General features: G+C 32.9%; 2 pseudogenes; both read right to left on the reverse strand.

The window, feature by feature from the left end:
• Window positions 1-1254: 1254 nt before the first annotated feature.
• Window positions 1255-2097, reverse strand: LOC128182174 (putative nuclease HARBI1; annotated as a pseudogene).
• A 1277-nt stretch (window positions 2098-3374) lies between these two features.
• LOC128180254 (uncharacterized) lies at window positions 3375-21018 on the reverse strand (annotated as a pseudogene).
• Between the last annotated feature and the right edge of the window lie 1289 nt (window positions 21019-22307).

A 22307-nucleotide genomic window follows, 5' to 3' on the forward strand; every position in this document is an offset into this window, starting at 1 on the left:
CTCCGCTCAGGTCACAGTAAGAATTCGTCCCATTTACTGCAATGTAGCAGCCGCGAAGCGGATCTGCTTCGCGTCGAATTTAAGTCTGTTACTTTAAAACAAGTAATAGCTTTCCAAAAAGCTTGCCTGACTAAGCACAATTGTTCAATTGAAGCATGCATGTATCAATTAGGCTATCTTATCAAAAATGAAATTTAATTATCGCTGCTGATCATAAATTTATAAACGGGACGTGCAAAATTAAGACGAAATGTCAGTCTTCTCATCGATCTAGAATATGTACATATATATCACTTGAAATTCAATTATATTATTATTAATTCAATTTTTTTAGGAATGTTCACATATGATATAAGTGCATGTAAGCTTCAAAGCTGGAGATTAAATAGTCATTTTTTTTTTAATTGCGTTTGTTATTATATTAAGATGCAATATCTACTGAAAGGCATTTTTAAAACTTTCCAACCATAGGAAATATGAAAGGGTATACAAACCCGTATTGTTTTTGAATGTGTGTGGGACAGCTTCATCAAAATCATCTTAACTAACAATTAAAAAAGGGTGAATTCTCAAATTCATGAAAAAAACCCCTAGCTGAAACTTCAATTCAATTAGAATTCCTTATTTGCAGTTTCATTTATTACTACATTTTTATTACATGCTCCTACAAAACTGGAGGGGCAAATCCATGATATTTCCATTTATTATAAAAAGTTTAGAAAAGTGCCTTCTGCAAAAAAGTGGGAGGGGGTGTAAACACACGGTATGCTCTGGGGTGTTCGCATGATCCCAACAGATCCGTCGACTAACCGGCGCGCGCTATGAATGAGGCATTATGGCGCGAAGTCCTGCTTTACCATTCAGGCAACGGCTGAGATCTTGATCTAATTGTTTGAATGAACTCATCCATTGACAGAGATGCATGGGGAGGGGTTAGATGAATTTTTTGACACTTGTCTACAGCTTCATACATGTATGTTATAATTTGGATCGGATGTTTTGAAAGAAATGTAATATCGAAATAGAGCAGAGCTCGTGGCAAAGCCACGAGTAGGTCTTGCGTTGTTGCTGCAAGTTGAAAATATATGTGTAATGATATGGTGTCAAACGATTATAATGACTTAACTTTCAGTTCTGCTTTTTTTATAAAAACTTGTTGTGATTGAAAGCCTGTATATAAAACGTGTTTTGAAAAAGAAAGGAAGAAAATGTTTTAAGAAAACTATTTGTCGAGCACAATTTATGTAATCATTTCTATAACAAGCCAGCGACGCATATCCTCAGTTGCTGCGCGGTTCCCTGTACAATTGCAATAACGACATCATTACAGTTAATGTTTTGAACAAGCCCTTGTCGGAGGGGAGCTTTCGCAATGATCGCTGTGTTGTGCTGTCTGAAACATGTTTCAATGACTTTGGAGCATCTTTGCGGTGAAAACCGAAGTCCCCCCCCCCACCTGAATACAAACACCTTTAAAAGAATTTGTGTAAAGTATATCATTTCAGCAATAAATGAGTTCGTATGTATTTCAAATTAAAATGTATATGTACGAGTTAGAAGTAAAAAAAAATAATACCGAAATCTGAATTTTAGAACTCCGAATGCCCTCTCAACAACTATTCTCGTCTTTGATAAAGCTTCATTGTACTTTTCTTCTTGGGGGCTACTTGGGGACAAAAACGGTGTAAGTAACCATTCTTTCAGGGGGTAACCTGAATCCCCAAGTAACCATCCCCTTCTGGCAATGTTTCCATGATTGCTGGGACGCCAGAAGACCGGAACACATACGCATCGTGGCTGGCTCAAGGAAAACACGTGTTGATGTGGAGAAATCTCTGAATAAAATCATAGAAGATTTTTAAAATTAGGAAAATAAGTTTTAACTTAAACTCATTGTTAACACCATCTCTTGACAATATCTCGATCTCATGTACAATATTAGATTGTTTAATTATTTACTTCAACAAATATATTTTAATTACCGCATATTTGGGTCAGCCACAGCCTGGATGTTCAAGGCGCAGAAATTCTTCCTGCAGATAAATGCAGGTTCTCCCAACCCACTCATCCCTTTGATTGGTATAAGGGTTCCGTCAATAGCCCCTACACAATTGGGAATATGCGCTATCTTAAAAGAAATCAGCTTTAAAAGAACGTATGGAATTTGCATCATTGGGGAACATGATGTTCTTCATCTTCGAATTGATGGCTCCACACACTAAAATCTATATATACATATGTATTAATGAAATGTCATCTGTAATAACTTTATATATGAACAATAAATCATTATATAACGTATACCTTTGTGAATCTCTCTCTCTCTCTCTCTCTCCTTATTACATCATAACTTAAAAAGAAAAAAATCAGACACATTTTAAAGCATTATACTTTGCGGTTGTTTTATTATCATTATTTTTCCAAAGTATAAAACTGACTACCTTCATGAACAATTTTGCTAACTGATGCACGAGAAATGCCATGCAAGTCCCCCACCTCTGAATAAAAATCTCCTTTTCCTAGGTACCTTAGAGTCACAAGCACCTTGTATAATTTAAATATATGATATAAAACAGCATATAGTTATTTATCATATGAAATATGTATGTAATGATTAAAAATAAAAAAGAAATGGTAAATGATAAATTTTGAAATTTGAATTAAAGTTTTATAACACACATACATGTATGAATACTTTTGTGTTTGTTTAAAAGTTCATGTATATTTATCACAGGATGAAGTGCTCTTGTACCTGTGTATAAGTTGGAACTGCATTAGTTGGACCTCCCAATAATGGGATCAACGCTGTTTATAATGTCAACGATGAAATTTCTTTGAAAGCGGTACCTCTCAATAAGGTCCAAGTCATCAAAGCTTTCGCGTACGTTTGTTCGGTCTCTAAAAACCCTCTCCCTCCTTAGAGAATGTTTAGAACGCCTCCGGAGCAAGAGCAAAGTCGCCATGTTTTTTGTTTATGTTTAATTTGGAACTTACGCCTACCCATGAGTAGACGTAAAATTTTGGCTTAACTTTAGTCCGGCGTAAAGATACGCCCTTTGATGAAACGCAAAATAGCGCGCTGGTCCCGAACTTACGCCGGCGTAGAGCTACGCCTGAGCCTAGGACCTTTGATGAAACGGGTCCCTGATATTGCAAGTTTGTCCTGTAATGCTATTTAACCTTTGTAACCTTTAAGCCATGTATGAATGAATACATTATGCGTAAGCGATGCATCATACCCAGGTGGGGGACTCAGAAACGACTGAAAACCTGCATCACAATTTTATTTCTGACAGTTCTGCCAGTTTTGTTGCTTTATTTAGAAATAAAATATAACTCTGAAATTTGAACACTAAATGTTCACTCATGATCATCGTAGATGGGCCGAACTAGTCATAACTGCCCATCATAAGTAAAATGTTATATATACCCATGTAAAATGATGTTGAGCAGATTCTTGATTTGGGCAGATTATGCAATCTTGATTGTACGGTCACACTTATTAATTAACTATTGGGGAAAGAAGTGCTGGACTTCGTGGTTACTGAGCTTGAGTAGCATCTCCAGGAGATACTAAGGTAGAAGGCTTACATTTATAAAATTTGCTTGCAAGTAATAGTGAATTATTTGTCAGCGTTAATGTCGACTTTCCATGCCGTGTATGTTGTGAAGATGTGATTTCCTCCGTCTGTTGTGTCCGATGTGTTCAGGGGTTCCCTATAAGAACGAAATACACATGTACATTGACATCTGTTAATTTTATCTCAATAAATTTATGTAAAATAAAAGTTTGCTTTTTAACTGTTGTTAAGTTAAACTAAAAAGTGGAAACAATTATACGAGATATTTTGTGTTTAAATCTTTCAATTTTATTTCGTATTGCAGGATACACGTCTAATGATGTTAAAATTTATATAGATACATGTATATTTTTCACGTTATTGAATTTTATCAGTTATTTCGGCTACAATATTGAGCTTTATAAGATCAAAATCTGTAAACGTGCCTGGTCCATTCATTTCCAGGGACATCTATTTTAGACATCGAGGATGTCGTATTGTAACTTGTAGGGACTGATTCCGTTTTCTGCAGCGACCCCTCTACGATAGATGCAGAATCATGGTCCTTCAAGACAGGTTCTTTGAATTCTTCTGCAGCTGGTCTGTATCTAAGTAAGACAACGATTTGTGTAATAAATCTCACAAGTAGCATTCAGGATATTTTTGTTGTCAAAATTAAACATTCATTTTTAATCATACTTGAACATGGTTTCCCCGAATTGATAATAAACATCGTTTTCTTCATGTGAAGAATCCTCTTGGAGCGTTTCTTGTTTCTTAAAACCAACAGCAAAGTCTTGAATTTGTTCAGACAGATGCTTAATTTTGCTATATTCAATTCTTTCAGACTGATATTTCACTTTGCCAGAACCAACTAATACATTGCTGTCATCTGTTTTCTTTAACAGTTGAGAGCTCCTACATGTATATCTTTCTTGGCTGTTTTCATGCATTTTTGTAGCAACATGGCCAACCATTTCGATGCTTTGGGGATGTTCTTGTATCTTATGTTGCTCTTTGATTTTCGCTTCACCAGTTTGCGCCCCCAATTTGGCTTTTCCTAAGCCCATATCCAAATTTGTTTGCAAGGAAGAGGACTCCGGATTCAAATTTCTACGACAGTGATTACACACTTTCTTATTTTCTCTAACAACCTGATGTCCATTTAAAATGTTAACAGATAAACACATTTCTTCTTTTATACCTGAATGCATATTAAGTGATCTGGCTTCAGGAAATTGACTTCCATTTTCTTTACTTTCAAACTTTTTATCTGTTGTGTATTTGCGGTTTACTTGTTTTCCACTGTCAGTTTTGCTATGAGTTGCAAGATATTTTGGGGAATCTGTTGAAACCAAATCTCTTTCCAGTACATGCATGTCACTTCGTGGAACAAATTCCTTGTCAAGTTTCACCTCAAAAAGTTCATTTGCTTTTCTTTCAGATTTTTGCTCCATTTTTACTTTGCTAAATTGAGTGTTTGCTGTGCCTTTCGAAGCAAACGTAGACGAGTCCGGCTGAGATCGAGAAGTTCCATTTTGCATTTCAGCAAAATTCAAAATTTCAGAACTTTCATTTCATGATGCACTTAAAACGTGGCTTGTGTTTGATTGGTGATTTCTGGAATCCATTCCATCCTAATTTCATATGATTTATCAATACCATCTTTTCTCTGCATTTCTGCATCCTTCATTATTCCCCCCATTTCAATCTCTGTTCCACAAGACAATAAACTTATGCTATCCTCTTCAGTTTCGCTTGGCATCCACATAGTTTCTACTTGTATTTCCTGGCCCTGTTTTCCCTCCTGCAATGCTTCTTTAGATAAATAAACCTTGCTATCTAAAACCTGTGATTGATTGCTGCACCCGGCCTGATCCCTGCTTTCCATGATTTCATCTTTTGAAACATCAAACTTTTTTGATTGGCTTGATTGTTTTTCTTCATTGATCAAACCATGCTGCCATGTTTAATTTTCTTATTTTTATACGAAACAAGATTTAACATGTATTGTTGACCTAGTTTTGTTTCTGGAAAATCTGGCAAAGGTTGACGAGAGCTCATGGAGTACAAATAATGCGACTCAGTATATTTCTATTCTCACTTTGGTTTTTATTGCTGAATTGGTCGTTATGGGTATAGGCAATGTTTCTTCGAGTTTTTCCAGAGGGTTCGGAATAAGATTCAGTTTGACAACTGCTGTCTTTAAAGCAATTAGTCTTTCTAAAGACACCACCGTCAAGCATACTGGTATTTTCATGAAATTCATAATGACCCTTGCAGTTTATGCAAACATGACTTTTCTCTTTTAAACTACTAGTATCTTCTTTGGATAGGGTGGTTTTTACAGTTTTCATCATTCGGTTTTGATTTTGGTTTCCTATTCTACTTTTCTTTGTAGTATTATCAGGTAATAATTGATTACCACTTCGAACACGTGAACTATCTTCTATCTGTTCATGGCAATCCCTCTTTGATGTTGTGCTCACATCTAACTAATTTTTCATATTTAGACTTTGAATCCAGAGTACCTGATCAGGTCGTCTTTGATAGAAGGTTGGTACGTGTCTATTTTCGTCTGTCGATGAAATCCCGGAATGAAGGATGCACCTTGTGCTCTCTACGTAACGTGTATTAATTTCATTGGTTGTACGAGTATATGGACCTGTACTTGGCTCACTGGAAAACCCATAAACAGCATTGCCGTATCTCGTTCCAAGAGGAAATCTAGTTTCTGCTTCATGGATTCTTACACTGTTTGAATTTGTCATACCGTTATTTTGCGTATTGATCCTTATTCTATCATGCTCTGCGTACCTACAGTGAAGATCAGATGCTTAAAGATACGATTGTTCACTACATGTAAATTACGTACATCATAGCCAGGATTTTTAAAAATTTGAATTATATTTTGGGTAATTTTGAATGCAAGAAATAAATTGCGTATATCCTATCTTATTACTACATTTAAAGGGAATTGTTTTCCCTGAGTTTTAAAATGTAATTTGCGAATAGATCAAACAATATATATGTCTATATTTTTTCTACATGTAACATGTACCTGTATACTCTCCATAAAGGAGTCTCGCCTGTCCAATGATGCCTGTAAACTGAGGTTCCGGAATCGTCCTCGAATACTGGATTAAGTGCAGCCCTCTTCGCGTTTGCTGTTTGGTCAGTTTTACTTTGATCAGGTGACACAATGTGATTGTATTGTTTCTTTTTCCGACGCTGTTTGCATCTAAAGCAAACCCACAACAATAGTCAATTTAGATATTTGAAATCTTATTTAAACAGTTTGATATACATGTATATACTTGTATATTCTTCATACTGTGGTTTCATCAATATTCGTTGAATACCAATTTTCGTAGATTTCGTTTTTAAGTTTAACCATGAATTTAAATGTTCATTGAAGTGCATTTTCTTCTACCAGTTTGTATTGATAGGGTCATTGACCACGAATTACGTATCCGTGAAACTGTGATTTTAACTTTATTCACGAAAATTGATACCCTTGAATATTAATGAAACCACAGTATATTCCGTTTTATAAAACAATTTTCCTTTCTCTTTACGTACCCGAAAAATAAAAATAGGCAACAAACTGTACAAAATAAAACTCCCGAAAGTACATCTCTGTTGAGATGACGGCAGCTTCTAACGCTGTTGCTGACGACGTCGACTCTTCTCATGGCTTACCAGTAAGTATGCCTACCGTAGTTGTCCGTTCTGAGAAATAAAAGCAGCCATATATATATAGACATATACATCTTTTATTGTTAACGTAATTATTTAAGGTAATATTTAATTAAGTCTGAAATATATTTTCAACTGACCACCATTATTTGTCATAAAATGAATTGAAACTTGAAAAATGTAAAAAATATCTAACCAAAAAATGGTTTTTGAAAAATTCCAAAGAATTGGTATTTTTATTCACAAATTATCTCTTACCAGTGACAGGCAAATCTGTACTGTTGGTTGTGTTGATAATGTCTCCAGAGGCACACACAAAAGTTAGATGTTGTATAGATAATTTACAGTTTTGGTCCTTTTTTGAAGAACCTCCAATTACAAATTCTTTAAGAGGTGTGTAATTTGATTCTGGTCTTGAAATACAATTTTTGCTTGATGTCATCGTGTTGGAATTTATAGTTAGTTGTAAACAACTTTGCAGACTCCACATCATCTGTATGTGAATAAATTCCTCCATCTTCACGCAGGAAGTAGAAACGACCCATTCGTGCCTACTATTACTAGCCTTGGCATATAGACTGTCAATCTCGAGCCACATAGCGTATCCGTAATGAGAAACTTCCTCTCCACCGGAACTGAAAACAAAGCAGGTGCTAGCGCTTCTCGACAGCTTGACGACGAGAGTGATAGTTATTCCAAAAGGACTTCCCTCCACGTCATGAAAACAGGTACTAGTATATGATAAACCTACTAGTGAGAGATATTGATTACCATTTAGTACGCGAGCCTTCCTGTTCAATGACTCTGTTAATGTTGGTAAACCTGTTCCTCCTACATAGAACCTCGATTCCCTCGTAATGACAAACTGGCCAGATACATCTTGAAAAGTGTAACTTTTCATGGGGATATTTTCAACTGAAATGTATGTTAATTTTAGCATAAGTGGCAGTACTTGCGTCATGAAATAATTTGCTCATTATTAATGTGATATGTTCTATTGCATTCTAGCTACAAATCATTTTGTTCATAATTGAATGAGAACAATATGAAAGCAAACATAAAGTGTTAAACTGAATTCATATATTCAAGAATTATTCATACCTCTAAAATTTCAGTCAAGTTTAATCCTATTTATTGTCTATTACAGTATTTTAAGCTTGTAAAATTCTGTATGCATATCCGATGACTTACCTTTTAATCTAGACCACTGGAATTTGGAAAGAGTTACGTTGCAAACTTCCAACGTATTCGTGGGATTCATAAAGCCATGCTCTTGACATTCATCATTTATTTTGCAAACATCTTGCTGAGGGAATATAGAAATATAAAATAGCACACAACTGAAGTTTACAAATATCATACTATGTCATCCTTGGAAGAATAATGTTTCTTTCTGAGACAAAAATTAAAAAAAAATGCATTCTCATACATACCCTTTTTGTACACCAAGCACTATTGCAACGGTGACAATGGCTGTTAAAATCAATGTATTGTATGTATTCACTCATGATCTCCCCGTCGTTGCTGACTGCAATTTCATAAAATGCTACTGCTTGAAAAGTGCATTTGACCATTTGACTGTATAAGTACTCTGCTTTGATTGATTTTACATCGGATATTGAGTCCAATGTTAACTAAAAAACCAATTAGATTTGCTTTCAATATCAAAACTCCAAATAAAATAATTCATATGATTAAATGGAAAACATTAACGTATATATGGAATTACAAAACAAAAAGATTATTGCATCAATATCATTGATGTTCTACGTTGGATTAGCAAATGTAAATAATTCATACATTTAATATTCTATAGTGGCATGTAAGATTTTCAACATCAGCAAGGTTCTCGCCGTATAATCTGACAGAGAGACACTCTGAACAAACAGAGTCACACGGCTCCCCATCGCCAACTTGATGAAGCTCTGGTTGCACAGTTTTGTTGACGGAGCACTCGGCTCCAATCCAGGGATGAAAACACTGACCGAGTCCTGTTAATGTTTAATATGAAAAACTTTAGCAATACAACTCTTGTTGAAAAAAAGAGAGAAATAGTAATACTTCTATCATTTATTGCTTATTTTCTTCCCGCAATGAATATACATTTCGACATATTTACCATCAGAACAGTTTCCGTTTCCCCAACAATTGTTTGGACATATAATATCTAATACATCAGGTCTCGTTACATTACCCCAATCATCTGTCTCTATTATAATTAAACATTCACGAAGCAAATTGTCAAGACTCTCCTTCGCCCAATCAGTACTGTCCGTAAGCTATTAAGAAGAATAAGAAATATGAAAGAGTAATGTATGATTACAAAATTACCAGTATGTCTGCTTATTAACAATCATTAATCCCCCATTGTCCTAATTATTACTAAACTGGTAATGTAAAAGATGCTACAAGGTTGAAGATTTGAAAAAAACTCCTTACCTGGATGTCGCATATACAGCCTTGCAGTATGGGATCAATATCAATTCCAGAGACATTCACGCATAAAGCTCCTGCTTTGTCGTTTTCTACGAAATGTTTACAGATATTTCGTGCTATGGATTCGGTGATATTACTTGCAGTAGGCCATTCTGGAATCTATATACACGTGTTAAAGTGAAATTTTCTCTTAATACATGTACCTAAAATTCAAATTTCATATATTTATATTGTAGCTTAACAGAACATATTTTTTAGAGTAGAATGTAATACATAATTTATAAAGATGATCATTATCATGACTTTACTGCAGTATTGTGCTCGACACATATTTCATAAGCCTTGGTTCACTTGTAAAAAAAAAATAGATTAAAAGATGCTTGTACAGCCTAAATAAAAAAAAAAAGCCAAACCGGAATTTCAAGCAAACATTAACTGGATAGAACTCTGTTTACTTTAGTTTATTTTAATTGTTTACTAGTGCTGATATAATTATTTCTACAACATAATTGCCGACGATTTTATTGCTTACTCAATACGAAAATTGTTAAAGTCAGAAGGTTAAATCTTTTTATTCTCTTACGTGCATCGTATAATTTCGTAAAAGAGCACACAGAAGTTCCACAATAAACTAAAATTATTTATTTGATAGAATCTCCATACCGGTTGCCTATACTCTGGATCGTATTCAAACGATTCGTTCCTTGTGGACCCACAGCGTATAGGAGGGGTCTCTGCATCGTTCATCAAGTCCTGTGTGATAAGTTTCACTCCTACAATACAAAATCATTCAGAATTTTTTTTTTTTTACACCAAATGATTAATAAGTGTTTTTTGGTAGTGAAGAATATGTTATTTGCAATAAAAAAAATGCAAAAATGTGCTAAAACAACGAAAGCTTAATATCTTTTGAAAGAATGCAAAGTTGATAAAACGAATACTTTTTTTTTTACAATTTTGGAGTGTAACTTTCAGATGTTTGTTTATAAACTGTCAAAATTAGTGCTTCAGCTTGTAAAGTTTGAAGTTGATATCAAAGCGTAGTTAAATATTAGTCGGACCCTTTTGTCCGTTCAGAAGGCCTCTCCTTTTCTCGATTTCTGCACAGGTCATTACATCCACCCTTTCTTGACATATGGCGGTTTCTCCCTCCAAACAATCACAGTAATGTCTCTTTTCAACCATACCAGAGTTGGAGGACCTGCAGTCGCCCTTGAATAGCGATTCTTCAGGGGAAACCCTAAAGAAGAACATATTTATGGATCCAATAAATCTTATGTTCAAATAAGCACAAGTTGAAAGCACACCTTGTTTTATCACTTGACTAAAACAGAATAATAACCTACTTTTACTTTTATGTTGAAATGAGTAACAACCTCCAATTACTGACTAACTTTTCATTCATACCTCCATGTCAAGGAAAACTCGTTAGGATGTTTAACTCCTCCTGTATACAACGAGCCATCCCTTTTCATCAGATCGTTATTTTTGTCTCCATCAAATGTCCCACAAAGTCCTAAAAATGTGCTTTTTTAAATAAGAAATTCTCCAACAAACACCTAAGATTTATTGATGCATACCGTTACTAGCGACGGTTACATATAAAATAGTTGGTTTTAGAGATGTTTCCATGTAAATGAATCAATGTTTTTAATAAAATCCAAAATGTTTTAATATTCGTAAGATTTACATTTTATCAATAAGTTAGGTAGCATGGTACATGGTATTATTTTGCAAAATTGAGAAGTGTTACATATGATGATTTTGCTCAAGCTGGAATGGTATGCAACCTGTATGGTAAGGGTCCTCCACATCCCTAATTTTTACTTTTTTAACAGTATGCAAGAACACGGCGATCTTAATCCTTTGCAAATGTGATCTAATGCTCTACCTAGCACAAAGCATATATAGGTTTGGTCGGAAGATTCGAGTTCAAATTCAAATGGAACTTTTTTATGAACAGCGATTAATTCATAAAAGATTACCTTTTCTCAAAACTAAACTCTTTTCTGTAATTTAGAAGTGAAATCCATGCTAGAATTCAATATCTATAGGGAATATACCAACTTGGGTTGGTTTTCCAAAATTTCCCCATAAGAAAATAAGTACGATGAAAACTATTCAGAATCAATTCATTTGAATGAATGTTGATCATCATATATTTATATGATTATCTATTGTATTTTTGGTACTATATCTCGTAGTACTGATTTACTTGTTTTGGTGAGGTGATATCGCTCTTGTCCATTTTACAAACAATTGATCATCATAATAAACAATACATAAAGTTTTTCACATTTTCACTATGAGTTTTCCGACATTCGGATTTAAACTAAATATGTGAGGATGATATATGCTATATTTTGTTAAAATGATAAGCACAATAAGAATTTACAATTTCATAATACAATAAATATTGATTAGTTAGAATTAAAAAAATGATAACAATTGAAAAATAAATAAAATGTTTTTTCCTTTAAAATTTATTCAATCTTACCCTCTGTTTGATTGAAATCAACTGTTGATGCCACCATTTTAACATTTAGAAATTGTCTATTACTGATAATCTGTCCGGTCATAACAAAAATCCTTGCTCCGGTCGGAAGTACAACCTGGTCAAATGAAATGTTTATGAACTGTGTATTTACGCGTTAAACATTTTCATTTGTCGTTTTTTCCCCTAAAATATAATCGTATTCGGAAACTTTTTATGTTCGAACCTCGTATGTTTTTCCTCCTCCATGTGAAATAACCTCAGTTCCCGGAGTAAGTTCTCCATTCAAATACATTTTTATCGTGAAAATAGGTTTTCTTGTAGTTGCTTTAACTGAAGGACCACAGACATCGAGTAGTATGACGTCATCCCCAGACTTAACCGCAACAGCACAGTTACAGGCAGCCACTGTATTACATCTACGGTAGAAGACTCGGACCTAAACACCAAAACCAAAAAAAAAGCAAACAAACAAAATACTTGAAGAATATAGCACATATGATATTAAGATCTCCTAAAAACTAAGGTAATTAGGAGAAATTTCAAACTCAAACATAGAAAATTATTATGCTTTCAGAAAATACAAAGCTAATTTATTTCCTACCCTGAACCTTCTCCTGTAAGTTATTGAATTTGAACAATATTTATCAAGAAAGAACTAAAGTAGATATTACAAACGTTGAGCACATTCAATTACACCTGCCTTGGAATGTGAGAAATTGATGCTTTCGAAGTTTGTCTATCAACAGTCGATCATCTTTTAAACTAAGCTAAAACATTTCAACAGAAGTAAATCAGTTGACGTACACGTGTCAATATCATTACTATGGATCTATTATCATCTTTTACACTTTCAACCTTTCTTAATCATAGTTAGACTTATGATATTTTGATGTTTTGTATACACGTAGAACAAAATACAAATTTACATATATAAAGATGTCTTATTTTATTCGAGATTCTTTTAATCAAACTAAAACCAAAGATTAAATGTTAAAGTAAATGTGAGCTTAAATTGTAGATTAAAAGTTGTATCCTAATATGTATAAGGCATAAATCATGTACCTCATAAGGCAAGCTCTTGTGCCTGTACAATACAAATTCGCCTTCCAAATAGTTGTCATAATAACTGCAAGAATAAAATAGTCGAACAAAGCTCAGTAAACTTTAAATTTGCAAATATAATACTTTCAAAAATGAATTATAAACGGTATAGGTTAGAAATTTAAATGAAAATATGAGATGAAAAATATAATCATATAGTCTTTTCTATTTTTTACCTTTTATCAAATGTTGTCATGTGAGGGTCATTTATAGATGAACATGTTGCTATCCTATCTTCATCCACTATAGTCATCTAACGTATATTTAAGTGATTAACACATAACAATTATTCTCTATATACTGGGATCATCAAATTTATGTACTCTATTAAATGCGTGTCATTCGTATGTCTATATAATATCGTAATGCTTTACCATATAATTTCAATTTGTTATGTATCATTTCTATTTTTAATGTATGGATTTTATTTTCATTGTATTATTTTCATAGCATTATCATTCGTCATTTGCATGGTATAATATTCTTTTGTGTTTTATAAATTTTCTTTTATTGTAAAATATAGTATACATGTACTATTATTGTAAAATATCTGAATGAAATATTTGAATTTATTTCAGGTTTTTATAACAATAGATTTAATTTGTTCAATCCAAAAAAAAAATTAATTTAATAAAAAACTGCATGCAATACACATATCGTAAACTATAATACTAGCATAAACAAGAAAAATCATATCATCAATACAGATAGAAGCTTACGAAACAAATGCTATTTTTATCAATTTAGATAGAAATAAACCATTATAAAACTATACGAAATTGCAATATGATATACGCATATGAAAAAAGTATAGGATTCAAATATGGAGAAAAAAATGAAAGAGAGCAGATATCAGATGTTAAAGTATAGAATTTAATTTCAGGTTATCTGAAAATAAAATGCTAGAAATTATTTTGTGATTTAATATCTGCTATATACAGTGTTCTAAAATTTGTCTTAGAGACATTTGAATATAAGTTAGATGTGCCCTAAATTTAATTACAATTTTTGTTTTTAAAGGATTAAATTCACCAGAAAAGATCACTAAGAGATATAAGATGATATCAAATGTGTTTGCATACTAATCACTAAAAACTGAGGAGAATAAAAGTTTTATGATTCATCTAGAAATAAACTACGTAAATTATAAACATGTATGAGCAAAAGTTTGACTGTTGGTAATTGCATTACTAAAAACTTTTGCAACCGAACCATCGTTATAAAGAATGAAGCAATTTTTGAAATCACAAATGAACGATTGATTTGTTGATTTGAATGTGTCCCACTGTCAACACTATCCGCTAAACTTAATCTCACCTGTACAGTAGATATGAGCTTTGTGACGTTGGAAGCGGTAAAAAGAACCCGGATGTTTCTGTATTGGTTTCTGTCAACAATGCCGTCCAGTGTTGCCTTCACTGGTATTAACACTTCAGATGACCATGTCATCTTATATGTACATGGTTTGGAATGTGGAACGTATGTACCGAATACAGCTTGACTAATGGGCACATGCGAACGAATACATGTTCTTTCCCATCCTGAAATGTATCGTAGAAATTCAGTAATTATCTTAATTTTTTTTATAGTTCTCAACACTCAGAAAATAAGGGTTAAATTTTAAATTAGAAAGAGATATTTCCCTCCGTTTTTCGCAGATATCATTTCTTCGCGTTTAATTAGAAATATAAAGAATTAGGTTCATAAAAAAATAAAAGTTACCTCTCACTAATTGAATAGACACATGTGGGTTACATAATTCAGGGCTATCTCGGTGACTTTGTTCACAGAACAGGTGTGGGGGGACAGTGCTGGTGATATTAATAAGGGCGGGGCCTAAACTCTCAGCCAATGTGATCTGAGCTCCGCTTTCAACCTACCAAGAAGTTAACAAGAGGCCCATGGGCCATATCGCTCAACTGAGCAACAATAGGCATGCTAAAATCAGTTAAGGGAGTCATAATACGAAATTTAAATATTTGGACAATGTGGTATAAATCATGTAGATCCTCTATATAAATAAAAATCCATTTTCCTACTGGTCATTCTTTTGTTTAAAATCAAGCCCCTGTTTAACAGGATGATTTCATAGTCATATCACATGTTGAGCATTGCAGTTCTTAAAAATACCCCAAACAATTGTTTATACATGGGATATAAACGTACATCAAACTTTAAACCCCTTGTAAGGCCTACGAATCGTCTAGCGGTCAGAGTCTGAACAATTTCAAAGAATCAGCAATGTGTCAAAATGCTTGCATTTAAGAAATAAAATATATGATGACATTCAAGGTTTTTTTTTTAAATTCTCCCATCTGAGGATTCTTCCTTACACGCCTCTTAGAAGAAGACTTTTATCTATGTATACCCTTGTAAAAATTCGACTCCCTTGTGGCCCCACCTTACCCCTGGGGATCATTATTTTCTCTACTTTGAATCTACAATACCTAAAAATGATTTCACATAAGTTTCAGCTTTCGTGGCTGATTGGTTTCTGAGATGATTTTAAATATTTACTAGTACTCTATACATGTATATTCCTATGTAAAAAATCGACCCCAGTGTGCCCCACCCTACCCTCAAGGATCATGGTTTCACAACTTTGAATCTACACTACCTGAGGATGCTTCCGCCTGAGTTTCAACTTTCCTGGCTGATTATTTTCTGAGAAGAATATTTTTGAAAAATTCTTTCAAAATTTCAATAATTATCTCCCCTTTTAAAAGGAAACTGGTCCAGTTTTTCTGGAGAAGATGTTGAAAATGTGAAAAATTTACAGACGGATAACAGACAAAATGTGATCAGAAAAGCTCACTTAAGCTAGCTAAAACATTTCATACATCACGAAATCACATTACAAAATAAGGTATATCATTCAATTAAAGAGACAATTTCCTAAATTTTTGCTTGAATTTTTCAATTGCTAATATATTCCAATAAAAAACCCAAAGTCATGCGGAATTGGAAATTTCCATCTTCCTTTAAGAAACTTTTGGCGAAAGGAACAGGAGAGAGGAAGCTTCTTTTCTTGATATGTCATTTTCTTTATCATTTTCAAAACTTAATAGATTCCAAAAGTTAAATAAGTTACCATTCTTGCTACTTTAATATTTCGTTTGTGTACAAGAGTACACTTGGTTGCTGAGTTTTCCTGGTGAGATAATTTGACAGTTTGACGAAATCTAAATAGAAGGGGATAAGTAGCCCCGTAAATCTTAACTAATTTTAAAAAAAAAACCCACCGGTTTCATGATAAATCTAATATTTTATTAGACGCCCGTTCTCACGAACATCGAAATATTCCTGTAGCATTTAAAAAAAAACAACACGTTTGAGATGCAAAGAAATATATTTCTATATATAATCCTGATTTTAAAAAAAAGACATTTTTGGCTGGTGTTGGATCAAAAAGTATAGGGAAGTTTCTGAACACTAGCATTTTTATGGATAAGAAAGATAAACAAAACAGTTGAACGAATGGAGTGTTTCAAAAACGTGCAAAATTTACTTGCATAAAAATGAAAATAATGCAGAAAAATATTTACCATGAAATCCTCTGACAATTATTATGTAGATATACTGTTTATACAGATCAATGCATTTTACCATACCTGAATCTTTGCAGATATAACGTTGCTTTCTCGTGAAGAACCTCTCAAACTGCAGTTTCCTGGCATGCACGGAGTAACAACACACTTCATCTTTAGATGTAAATCAAGTAAATATCATCGTAAGTATAATTTTTCTTTCTTATTTATAGATGAACTTTTTAAATATCTGAATGGAAAACTTAAACATGTACCTCAGGCCTGCATTTGTGTAAAGAGACATGACTGTACCTGATCTCCTTGCTTTAACAATGTAATATCTTTTTCCAGTAATAAGCCCTCTGTTTTATTAATAAGTGTGTCTTCTTTAATAACTTTATCATTCAGATACCATTCCACAGAGAAATCGACATCCGAAATGTTGAAAATAAAAGCACAGATGAGTCTCGTTTCATTGCTAGAAGCCTCCACTGCCAATGTCAAAACAGGATCTTCGGTAAGATAAAACGCTACAGGAGTATAAAATGAGCCATGATATGTATAAACAAAATAGCACACTTTTTAGTTCTAATGCTGATAAAGCATATTCTTATTAGACAATTATGGCATTAGTTATTATTTTATAAGAAATATGTGATGTCTTGTAAAATCCAATCAATTCCTCAATTCTATTTCCCTAGGAAATGAAAGTAGACCACCTACTCTTCCTTTCACATATATATTGTATGTAGTGGCCATCGCATTTTCCATCGTCCCAGAATCCAGTAGATGGAGCAAGCCCAAGGCAGTTCTGTAATCTACCGTTATTTGGCTGACCTTGACAAAACGTCAGGGGAGAGAAAGACAGAGACATGAACATAATAGGGCCTGTTAACATTCACCTATGCTTTTCTAAATCTGTAGAATAGCGAAGGTATGATGCTCATACAATACCTGGGCCCCAATACTGATATTCCCATGGTAGGTTCGTTCCAGCCCATGCCCAAACGTCTTCCGTCGGTGAGTAAAACCCACCAATCCAAATCAACCAAACACGAAATAAACCTGTGTAAAATGTAGGCTTGAAAGGAATTGTTATGCCGGGATAAAATGCCCTTTGATATTCTTATTAGAAATCAAACGGGGATTTAAAAAAAATCTTACCAAACACATAATTTTGTTTAGAAATGCTATCGATATTAGCAAGTGTGGCTGAATTTGATTGACAAGTTCTTTGAGCGTCTAGCCAGTTCTTGAAATCAGGAAATACTTTGAAGCATCCTCCATCTTTCTTTTTCCATGTTGAATCGCAAAAAGATATCGTAACTAAAATATATGTACCAGTTAACAATTTTTATTTTAAATTGTTTTTCTTTCAATTTATAAATGCCTTAAATAAATATCTCACCTGTCAGGCGAGAAACCACAAAATACTCTTAAAGCAATGTACTTCAAATGCGCATTAATGAATTTTGCGGACACTGCTCATTAGACAGGTGCAAAACGCAACCTTTGCATCATAAGAATTATCTGGCACAGTGTTATGTACATTATTGTCTTACCATAGTACCCACAACTTACCTTTTCTTTTACAGACAAATGGCAAAGTCGAGCTACAGTCCAAATCGTCCCATTTTCCGTTTTCTTTGACTACAGCACAGTCCTCATTACCCCCAGAGTTATCAGGTTGACCTGTTTAAATAAGTCAGCTCAAGAATCAGTTACTTCACAAAATTTCACTTAAAATCACATTGCAATAGAAACTTTGGAATAATTTTAATCTTAAGGTTCAAAGCTTTGAAATGTAATTTAAAAGGTAAAAAGACAGTTTATAACAATAACTGATTCATTCAAACAAGAGCCGTATGAGCTTTTAATGCATCCACATGAAGGATCCGTAAATGATAACAAGTGCCCAGTTAAATTTTTTATACTTACTATATATATACTGTACTACGGTACATGTATATATGGTGTTATGTCATTCAACAAATCATGAAACAATAGTCGGGAATGAGTGATAAATGCAGGGGTATTGGATGCAGTAAATACGAAGGAGGCATAGGTTTCATAATTCATACTTTAATATCATTAGATAGAAATCTTGATTAAGTCGGGATATTCTAAGAATTGTAACGCACATTTGATGTTCGCTGTCTACTTTATTTCAAAATCTAAAAGATACCTGATGTATTCACTAGATAATTAATTACATATTCCTATATATATTTTTTATATCTTTTAAATAGATACAAAAATGTCATTGCTATCATTTTCCCGTCTTTACCAATCAGAATAATTCTATATACTTTTTTCATTTCATTATAAATTTACATTCGACATTATTAAGGAAAGAACAAATTGCGCTGTAAACCAGTATTTATTTTTAAATTTTTATTAAAAAAAATACAAAATATACAGAAAAATATACGAGTAAACAATGTTTGGCATGAAATGAATAAATACTTGCGCAATAGACGCATAAACTAAAAACAATCCAAATATTTCTTTTTTTAATCTGTATTTTATTTCATAAATCTATATTGTTTACCTCCAATGAATAAACTTTTCTCATACAGCGCATTTATAAGATTGCTATTGTAAGCAATTACCGCATTGTTCTTTCAAAATTACAGCTTCAACAAAAGTTACACTAAATGATTAACCTTAAATCATTAACAAAGTCGTGCCACTTGTGTTAAATAGTCACAAACAATTACTGACCGGTGTCCCAGTTGGTATATCCCCAGGGGTGAATACCGCCATACCACATCCATTTAAACCAGTCACCCACAGAATCTGACGCGCTTAACCAAAATTTTGCCCTGCTCGTTAAATCTACAAATAAACATAAAAAATATCAGTATAAAAATGATGCATAATTGGTCCGACTCATTTTATTCCAGATATTTTGTTTTCGAAATATGAAAAATATTTTCTAATTTATACATCTTTACATTTCTCATCCGTATTTATTTATTATACAATTTATGTTTTACTTTGCAGAAAGGCTTGCTCGTCTGCGTTTTCAATGTCTGTAAGGAATCCATTGTCTGACTGGCACGTCTTGAAGGCGTAGATCCATGCCATCTGTGACGTATAATATCGGTAACAGCTGTCCTCATACCGGACCCAGTCGCCATCACACGACTGTGTCATCACCCGGTGTTCTAAGAATTTTACAATAAACGAGCAAATGAAACGATATTTTATTATGTAAAGTGGTATATAACTTTTTAGAAAATTATATCTTTGATAATGAGTTACACTATTCAGTGTTATACAGGTTTTTTAAAAGGTATTTTGACATTAGGAAAAGTGGTACAAGAAATTCTTAAGTATTTATCAGCAAGTATTCACATATGTATGGAATAGCATGAGTATTTTCGGTTACACATTTGAAAGCAATAGCCTCGTATATTCCCAGTAAATATTAATTTTAATCAGTTAGAATTTTGATTATCAAAATTACTCGCACAGCGAGTTCACTATTAAGCAAGAATACCCATGATACAACCGGAAATCATTGATTTGGATTTAATCCCCCGGAAAAATATGAAAGATTTTTTGACATAAGAAATATAACTTATTAGATATAGATCTTCTTTTCGGTGTTATTTACTAAAATAAGTTTGGTATTGCAGGAAAACAAGTTTTAAAATTCTCAACTACAAAATAATGTTTACAAAAATAAATGAGATAATAATAGCATTACATTTTTTCCTGTAATAAACTCTGTTTTTTTCTGAAAGCTCAAGATTAAGCTTGCTCTTGAATTGAAAATTTTCAAATGGTGCGAAAATAAGGCAGTTAAAATACATTAAAATTGTATATACATGTGAACAAATTATAACACACATATGAATTCATTGGTACTTGTTACAAAGAATTATTAAATCAAATAAAAACGTCTGATATTAAAAAAAAAACACAGTTCAGAACAGTTTCTTGTGCAATGTTGGTTTATTTTCTATCCATATGCTTTCCTACACTTGGAATTATTTTATGCAATCATACGTCATTAATAAAAATACGACTAATTATGGACAATCAATGCTTACCTTGACCCAGAACATAATTCAAATTTAACAAGAGGGGTATGAAAAACCATAAAGCCTTGAGAATTTGAGCTGTTAAACACACGGACATTTTCCTCATACTATTGGTAGAGTTGTCCTACCAATCTTTTGAATGAAATTGTTTGGAAATGCAATAAAGATCAAGTTTTTCCTTTTAAAGCTTTTTGAAATGAGATTAAAAATGCTTCAATTTGGTTCAAATTTCAAAATGACTGAAAAAACTCCACAGTCCAGATGTTTGGAGATACAAAAGTCTATCGTTGACATAAAAAATCACGCAATCCAGAACAGAACAAACGCACAGAAAGTGACATTTAGTAATGTAATATATATGATATTTTGTGAATAAACACGCTTTAGCAATCGCATTTTATATATACATGTCAACTCACAAATTATTGGGCATAATTACCTTTACTATGAGAGAGAGAGAGAGAGAGAGAGAGAGAGAGAGAGAGAGAGATTCATCGTTTACTAGCTAAATAGAATGGACCCTATTAATATTTCATATCAAACCATATTAAATAGTTAAAAAAAACATTTTTCCATGATAGAAATTCCATCTTTAAGGCTACAAAATACACATATTGCGTGTATATATACTTCTTTCATCTTTTATGTGATATAATTCCAAATTTTGACTTTCAGAAAGTCTACTTATATTTGCAATTTCTTTTAAAAGAAAGTTTTCTTTATTTCTTGACATTCATTTTACATTTCATTTTAGTTTTGGTCTTTGCATGATATCCCTTTTCCAATATAAAGTGATACAAAACAAAATTGCAAATTAACGTTACATAATATCTAGTTAGCATGCGATGTAAGTTTGATATTTAGGTCAAGTCAGAATCTATTAGTAATGGATGTAATGGTATTTGATTTCAAAAGTAGCGGGCGTAAGAATTTTTGATGAGAGTTTGTCATGATAAGTTAGAAAAAATAGAACGTCGACTGAAAAGAATACGTTTTGTCACCAATACTTCAAAGATACATTAGTCCCTATTTTGGTTTTTGCGAAAGATTGTTTAGACCTGACAAATCAAATAAATGATAGAAGCTTTGAAATAGCTTCACCTTTCAAATGTTTGCATGTAAATTGTAGTTCAAAATTTATGATACAGAATGTGCTTGAACTTTAAACCATTTTACATAAGCAAGAGGATTTGTCACAAAAAGAAATCTATAATATAATTTTAACTGCAAAAACGTGCGAGGTGTTGCATTAAAATGCGTTTTATTTATTCACACATTCCGATTTAAAAAAAAGGATTGCTTGTTTGTTTTTGTAATCCAATTCACTCGACACCGAAACACGATTTACCTTATTGCGTGACAGTTTGAAAACTTTTCAAAAATTATTTAGGACATATGATGTAGGAGTATGTAAAAATGATAACTAATTATAAAC

This window comes from Crassostrea angulata, chromosome 4 (genome assembly GCF_025612915.1).
Source record: "Crassostrea angulata isolate pt1a10 chromosome 4, ASM2561291v2, whole genome shotgun sequence".
Taxonomy (NCBI): domain Eukaryota; kingdom Metazoa; phylum Mollusca; class Bivalvia; order Ostreida; family Ostreidae; genus Magallana; species Magallana angulata.